The following is an 8613-nucleotide window of genomic DNA, read 5'->3' as shown; positions in this document are numbered from 1 at the left end:
ACTGTTGCATTTGTCTGTACATTTTTATTTCTTGTTTACTTAATGAAAAATACAAAAATATGTGCATTTGCATTTAGGAGTTAATCTCGCATTCTAGGAATTAATTAGTAATTAGGGTTTTACAAAAATACAAAAAATCACAAAAATTGATTTATTTTGCTTAGCTTTGAATTTTGTTAGTTTTCCTTTAACTTGTTTTAATTAATTGTGTTAATCATCATTTAGGTTTAATTAGTTTAATTAGGTCCTAGGGTTTAATTCAGATTTTTATTTTTAAGTTTTGAAAAGAAAAAGAAAAGAAAAGATAAAGAAAAAAGATAAATAAAAGAAAGGAAAATAAAAGGAGAAGGTTTAAATTGGGCCAGTCTTTGATTTTAATGTCCAGCCCAAGTCAAAAACCCCTCAACCCGGACCAAATAAGCCCCATACAAGCCCAATCCACACCCCACTACCCGGTCCAGTCCCCCTAATAACCTAAAACGACCCCGCTTTGATAACTTTCAATCCTGGCCGTCGAGGTAACTTGATCCAACGGTCTGGAAGCTAGGGTCTCTTGACATATATATGTCCAAACGTTACCCTATCCCCCCTTTCACTCATCGTCCCCCTTCTCTATTCGAACCTTAGAGACAGCTTCCACCACCACCGCCGCCTGCCGCCGCCGGAAATCGCCTACGGCGGCGGCGAGTCCCCAAACTACCCCAAAAATTCACCATAGCTTCCTCTCATCTCCCTCATACCCATGCCACCATTTTTTTCCCTCGAATCCCACTGGAAATTCCCAAATATCCCAAACCCTAGGGCGCCGTCTTTGAATCCCCCGCCGTGGCCGGCGGCGCCACCACCTTTGCCCACCAAATCAACACCCCTGAATCCCCTTCTCCCCCTCATTACAGAACTCTACTTCACTCCCCTCGAATCCCCTTCAAGTTGCTCGAATCTTGAATCTAAGAGCCCAAATTCCGGACCTGTGCGTGCAGGCTTTCTGCCTCATTTCTTCAAATTCCGGAATAATTTTAGTCCTTTGATAACATTGCTCGTCTGTTCTTGCTAGGAATAAGCGGATAATGTTATTTGGGGACAAAATCGGAGGTTGGAGTTCATCTGGTTTCGAGCTCTTTAGTCGGTAAGTCTTTTCTTTCCTTTGCTTCTTTGTTTTATTTTTCTTCTTCTCTTCTTCTTTTCTTTTCTCCAAACAAACCCATGGAAGTCGACCAAATTGCTGACCAAATTCCGACTTTGACTCATGTCTAATCTTTCCAGATTTTCTTCTTAATTTTGTTGTGTCTGATAAAATCCTATGTTTACCGCCTTTATTCAGTTTAATGTGATAATTTAGTTTGATGAGTCATTAACTAGTATTTTAGTCTCACAGTTTAGTTAGGTTTATTTTAATCTAATAATTAGTTAATGCCTTGTTTGTTTGTGGATAGTAGTTGATCATTTTAGTGTAAGTGGATCCCCTGAATTCGTTTGAGTGCCTCCTTTTCATGTTTTGATTTGTTTTCACATTTTGCCATTTGGGCTTCGAGGTCAATCAGAACCTCAGTCTAAAAAGGGGATCCTGGTCTGACTTGAACTTAAGCCCACCCTTGTTGAATCATTGAGCCCGTTTGGATTCATGACCCATATCTGTTTGACCCATTTTGGGTAGGTTCTTGGAGTAGAAGACAGGGTTGTAAGGGGTAGTTTAGGAAATTGGATGAAGGGAATCTCTAGAAACTGAAATTAGAAGCCCCTAGAAGCACCTAGAAGGGTTTCTACTTGTAATTTCAAAATTATAATGGTGTGACTTGGGTAACAAGTCAATAAATAAGGGACTTTTAAGCTAAAAAAGGGGACTAAAGTGCAAAATAAAACTTGCAAGGGCTGCCCTAGGTGTTGGCCTATAAAAGGCATCATTTCTTGCCTTAGAAGAAAAAGGGGGGAGAGGCTGAAAATCCGGATAAATTTCTGCAAATTGGAGAGATTTGAAAGAAGTTTGAATTTCAAAATTTCAAAACCAAAAACAACACAAAGACTAAAAAGAAACCATTCCATTGAAGTTCCTGACCATATTTTCGAATTCTAGCCCCTTAATTCACATATCTAGCTCATCTAAGATTGAAAATGGTTTGAATTTCCTGGCTCGTTCAGTAATTGAGGTTTAAAAGGTTTCTGGGGTCATTTTTCGAGTTGAACCTGGTCTGTTCGAGTTGGTTATTTTGGTTTACTGGTTGTGTCAATTGCTGGGTTTTGTTTGATATCAATCCTGGGCTTTGAGACCAGTTTTTGAGCTGCTGTTACTTGTTGGTTATTGCTACTGATCTCTTCTTCTTCATTGTTGTAAATTCCAGGTACACTTCCTGAATCCGATGCAATGTAGACATCAAGTTGAAATATGAAATGAAGTTTGCTGTATGATTTTGTGTAGAATTTGTTGTTTAATGTTTTGAATTTCGAGTAGTTTCCTTGATTTGGCTCATGTCCTCATTGTAAATAAATACGGACTGTACTGGACTGTTGAACTGTTGAGTCTGTGTGTATTCATCTAAAACATTAGCTTTAGTATAGTGTAGTTTGGTTTCTTATGCTGGTTTAACCTTTAGAAAGCATTGTGAACTTGAAACTGATCTTGCAATCAGAATGTATGCCCATATCAATGTTAAATTCGCGCCTAATAAATGTGTGTTTTTTGTTAGAGAATTTGTTTTTTTTATTGCGCTGTGTCCTTGAGCTTAAGACTTCGATGTAGATGTTAATTACCTCATGTTAATTCATTGAACTCCATAAGTAGTTGTAGCGATCAGTTTAGCTTATACACAATCTGAGTATGAAATTGGTTTTTTTTTAACAATGAGTAACTCGACGAATCTGAATAAGCTGTACATGGTATCCTTCATTACAAAATCAACGAAAATGATTGGAACAATTTGAAACAAGTTCAGCAGTGGTAAAATTAAATTGAAGTTCCGTCTGGTTTGGGATCTGCTAATAGATTAAGGCTCAACAGCCTATTTGTAATTAAATTGGGCTTCAAATCTAATGATGCACAGTCTCAGGTCCAATCTTAGCTCACATTTCATTTGGACCTGGGCAAGGACCCAAGACTGGATAACTTTTGGACTAATAGAATTCAGGCCCGATTTTCGTTGCACCAGGTCCACGTTTGGGCAGTGTTTCGTGCACTAGCAGGATTAAACTTGTTTAGGGCCAAGTTTGAAAGCCCAAAATGTTAAGGGCTGGACTTCATAACATTAAGTTGGTAATTTGGGTTTAGGGCTCGCTAGTTAAGTAGCATGCTCGAATTAAGAGGTCCTCCTTTTGTTCGAGTATGGACTTGAACTGGAAGTCCAAATTCTCTGATTACTTTAAATAATAGCAACTGATAAAATTGATTAATTAGGATTCTTTAGAGACAAAATTACATAGAAAATTATAGCTTGCTCTAGGATGGCCCTTAAATAAAAATGAGACGAGCCTCGCCGCACAAAACATATAAATTGCGGGGACCTCATCAAATGCTTATATTAAAATATTTAGAAATTCGGGACGTACCAGACGCTAGCCACTTCAGGCGCGCTTTTTAATAATTTTACCTTCTTAACTACGGGTGTGCATTTCATGCGACCCAAATCCAAATCCCAAAACGTTGGATAAGAGGTGTCAAGGATCCGGGTGCATTTCATGTGACATAATCCAAAAACACGCTCTTAAACGGCGTTCACTTTCATAAAAACTAATTAAAAGCGGTTAAACAATTCTAAAATTGCACTATAGGTTAACATGTATTAAAATCAGACTTTAGCCAAATATAGCAGTTGAGCGACCGTGCTAGAACCACGGAACTCGGGAGTGCCTAACCCCTTCTCCCGGGTTAACAAAATTCCTTACTCGGATTTCTGGTTCGCGACTGTAATACAAAGTCAAACCTTTTCCTCGATTCGGGATTCAAACCGGTGACTTGGGACACCATAAATCTCCCAAGTGGCGACTCTGAACCTCTTAATAAACGAATCCCGTTTCGATTGTCCTTTAATTGGAAAAACTCCTTTATTATACCCTTCACGGGGTGTAGTAATGAAAAAGGACGTGTTACACCAGTACTCGAGGAGTCAGTTGCAGAGGGCCGAGAGGGAAGGCGTTCACAAGCAAAAAGCTCCAGTTCTCGGGCCTGGGCAATACAATCATCTATATTAGCGATGCCCACTTTGGCCTCTTCCAAGGTTTTTCTCCTCATATGATATAAGGCATAAGTCTTCTAAAAAACGAGGGAATCCTCTTGGTCCTAGATCTTTGCTTGGATCCTCTCAATTTCTGCCTGAAGGTCGTCCCTTTCGGATCTCAGGTCACTAAGGCGAGAATCGAGCTAAACATTTATAGTTGAGTGAATCCGGTTCTGATCCATGACCCTCTTGAGCATCTCCTCCATTTTGGCCCTCTTATCTTCGGCAGCATTGGCCTCTTTAGTTTTGGAGTGTAAGTCTGCCTTCAAACTATTTATTTGCTCCTCGAAGGCAGACTCGCACTAGCAGCAGCAAACATAACATCATGGAGCTCGACCCACTTAGCCTTAGCCTCTTGAAGTTATTTGTGTAATGGAGTGGATTCTTGGCTGTAGGCCATTTTGTCTTGTTCGCTTTGCTGCAACCGGGCCTCAAGCTCTCCCATCCCAGCATCTTTTCCTCCAACACGAGGAGGCACGCAGCAAGTTGGTTCCTTTCGGCCAACAGTTGATCGCGCTTGGAAGCGAGTCCTTGCTTACGAGGATCAATCTCTGCAGGCCTTTGGAAGTGAGAAAGTTGGCCTGTAAAAGAGAATATCAATGTTAGGATTTATTTTGCAGCAGGTAAATTGAAAAGATTTATAATAAAGAAGTACGGTACTGCTACCGTGCTATGCATGGCATTTTCTTCCAATCTTTTTCACAAATCGTCCGCAAGCTCCACCGACTTGGACAAAAGACGGCACTCCTCAAAACTGAAAGATTAGCACTTCTCCTCCCTATAGGATCTGGGGAAGGGGTGAATAATTGTGCCCCAAATTCCCATGGTCTAGAGATCGAAGAGGAGAAACATCCCTTTCTCGATCGTTCGTTGCCAGTGGAGAAGATGTAGTTGGTGTTGGTGGCGAAGGAGCAGCTGGTGTCGATGGGCGTGAAGTTGTTGGTATGGAAGGATGAGAAACAGTTGCGGCAGGGGCAATGCTAATTATTATTCGCTCAGTGGTCGAAGGCAGAAGAGGCCTAGGGTCCGAGCTCCTTGGACCAGAGAGAGCAATGGGGATAAGAAAGCGAGAATCGACATTATCCACCAGGTCCATCTCGCCCCAAAGTGCTTGGGTTTCTTCTGCGGTCGTGTTTTGAAGATCTCCCGGCTGAGCATCCGATTGAGCCAATGAAGATATTTTTCTCCTTTAAAGGGGAGCCACTTCATAACTGACTTCCCAGTCATCCACAATAATCACTATGGCCGGCTCGGCCATTGTTTTATTTATTTTCTTATTTTGAGTCCCAGCCGAGGAAGAACATCGCCTTTTTAGTTACTTGTTATCGGGCTGCGGACTCCGAGAGGAGGCACCCTCATCGGAAGCATATCCATGAGCATTGCTTCGAGCAAGGGTATTTTGCAGCACCCTCCTAGCCTCTTCAAGGTCAGCTAAAACATCGACCTCGAGACAAGTGACAGAACCCTGCGAAAGTCCTGAATAAAGCAAAAAATGGAGTTAGAAACTTTTTCGTGAAGTTACCTATTTTCGTACAAAGATAAAAGGAAGAAGGACTCGATTTACCATGATTTTTGGCCTTCCACCAGTATTTGAGGTCCCTTTCTTTCCACCGACGGAATCTGGTATTGTGATTTCTAGAATCTTCTGAACCCACTAGTCCAGGAACCTGTGGTGGTTCCCAACGGGTAGCTGGAACAAATGAAACAAAAAAATCAGCAATAACGGAAAACAATCATTTCACGAAGGAAATGAATAAATCGAAAACTTACTAAAGCGATTCCACAACTCAGGAAAAGATGGAGTTGTGGCCCAGATGATGTCCCTGGTAGAGATGATGACGAATCGCTCCATCTACCAATGATCATTGTCATCATCCACGCTGGTTAGAAGAGTGTGGTGATCACGTTTGCTAAAGTTTATTACTCCCCCACGAAAAATTTTGGGAGAGTAAAGATTCATCATGTGTGCAAGGGTTAGGGTTTTTCCGGCCTTCGTGCACAGTTGGCGAAGGCAAGCCATTGTCGACGCCCCCTTTTTCTAAGGCGAAATCGGGTTTACCACATTTGGGAGGACAACTCTATTCCCTTGCAAGAATTGGGTTTTGGAATTGGAGAGTCGCCACCTAATGATTATAGTGCATTAGGACACTTTAAGAAGGGTTTGAATTGAAGAAACTAGAGATTAGGGTAAGGGCTAGAAATTATCTCGAGGGGAAGGTATTAGGCACCCCTCAAGATCCACTAGTGTGGTCCCGGCCATGTTACAATTGTGACTTTACAAATAAGGCTCAAATAAGGATTTGCATATCATATTGCAATAAGTTGAAAACTTGTGAAGATAAGTAGAGTGGGCAGAATTTTATGAAAAGAAAGATTTTAAGAGTTTTACAAGAAAGGATGAAAAGCAAATAAAGGAAGAGGGGTCCTAGGTTTATGATTGATATGGATCACGTCAATGCAATATCCAGCAATCACTCCTCAGAAGAGGGGTCGCACGTGATATTAGCGCATCGGTCATCATCTCCATATTCTACCCTTCCCACCCCGTAAAGGTTATTTAAATGCATGATTGGTCACGAATGCTTATTGTGTGCTATTACCCGTCCCATCCTATAAGTCCTAGAGGGTATTTAGGACCACTATTCCTACAAGGTAAGGACTAGGCTGAACACCTAGGTTTAAAGGACAAAATGCTAGGCGACATTCATAACAAGTAGGACTACACATAAAGGGAACATACAAAAGCAAATAAGAGGCTCACAAATCCCTCCACAAGTAAACATGTAATTAGCACGTCTCAAACACATTTCAGGTCTTAAAAAAAAGATGAGAGTTTAAAAGCAGGGGTGCCGGAAAAAGATAAGTTTCAGTAAAAGCAGAAGGTTTAATCAAAACTGAATGACCCGAAGGGTTTGATTTTTCAGGAATACATCTAAAAATATAGTTGAATAAGTAAAGGTAAGGGAACTGTTAAAACATCGTTTTGATGAAAGCAGAGATTGGAAAATACAGTAGTTTAATTAGACCAGTATCAAAATAACGTGTTCCTGGGCAGAGAGATAACCTAGTAGTTTGAAAGCTTAATAGAGCAAGAATCGGAAAATTATTGAGAGTATATAAATACAGAACTGGTTTCCAGGTAGAGAGATTTTCAGTAAAAAGGGAACTTTAGAGAGACAGATAAAAAAATAGAGTTGGGAAAGTTTAAAAAGGCTGAGTAGTCTGAAACTGGTAAAACAAGATCAATAAGTTTTTTTTTATATTATTAGCCTAAGGCTTGCCTATGTGTCGTATGTATTGCCTATTTGAAAAGGTGAATATGCATATTAGTTCCAGTTTTAAAGAGAAGACGCAGTTTTAGCCCAGACTTGTGTTATTAAATTAAACAAATTGGCGAGGCGTTCAACAATTGCAACTCAGATGAAATAAAATCCTAAGTAACATGATATCTAATGCACATAAAGCTCCTAAAGCAGGGTTTCTAAATGCAGTAGTAATTTTATGACAGTTGTTTGCCGATTACTAACTGATTACAAAGTGAGTATCACAATCTGAAAGTAAAGATCCTAAAACAGGATATCTAGATGTAAGATGCATGTCCTACACATGGTTTCTAATGCACAAATAGGTAAGTAAAGCCCTATAGACATGTTCTCTACCCATTAATTAAACTAAACATGCATAATCCCACCCAATTTCACTATAGCCCCAATCAGTTGTTTACAAGTTATTACAAACCGTGATAGCTGAATTACATAATAAAAAATAAAATAAGAAGTTACTCTATAGGGAGCCTTCAACCAGGCCCAATCTTCCAAACTCACTTCTTTCGAGTTTCACAGCCTTGGCCATGGTTTGGGTGCGGCAAAGCTCCCTAAGGGCCCATTGGGGTCCTCGGCCAATACAGCACCCAAACACTACCAAAATGTTGAACAAGTACAGTGTGGAATTATCAGCCTTGTGCATCAAAGTTCAATGGGTACTCAAAGGTACCCAAGGCAATGCTTACACGAAGGGGGTAGAACCTAAACTCTAGGAGTAGTGAGAGTGTGTGATAGAGTTTTTAAAGAAATTGAGTTGAAAAACAGTTTAAAAATCATCCATATAGAACCAGTTTTGAAAGAAAACAATGTGACAATTCTGACAACCTCAGAACCAAAATACCACATATAGTTCAGGGAAGTAAACACAAACAGGGAAAAGGGGGAATGGGGACAAATAGTTCACATGTAGGAACACAGACAGCATTTCAGGACACTTAGACAGTCACACCAGGTTTCAACCAAAAGGGCTCAGGATTACATGCTGACAATGTACTGGGGCTAGGGGGTAGGGGAGAACATGCATTAAGCAAATCAGTAGGCATGCTGAATTAAGAGAAGGATAGTCACATTAATGAACTAACACA

This window comes from Nicotiana attenuata, chromosome 6 (assembly GCF_001879085.1).
Source record: "Nicotiana attenuata strain UT chromosome 6, NIATTr2, whole genome shotgun sequence".
In the NCBI taxonomy this organism is placed as follows: domain Eukaryota; kingdom Viridiplantae; phylum Streptophyta; class Magnoliopsida; order Solanales; family Solanaceae; genus Nicotiana; species Nicotiana attenuata.
The sequence above is the reverse complement of the archived record's forward strand: the minus strand, read 5'-3'. Positions refer to the sequence as shown.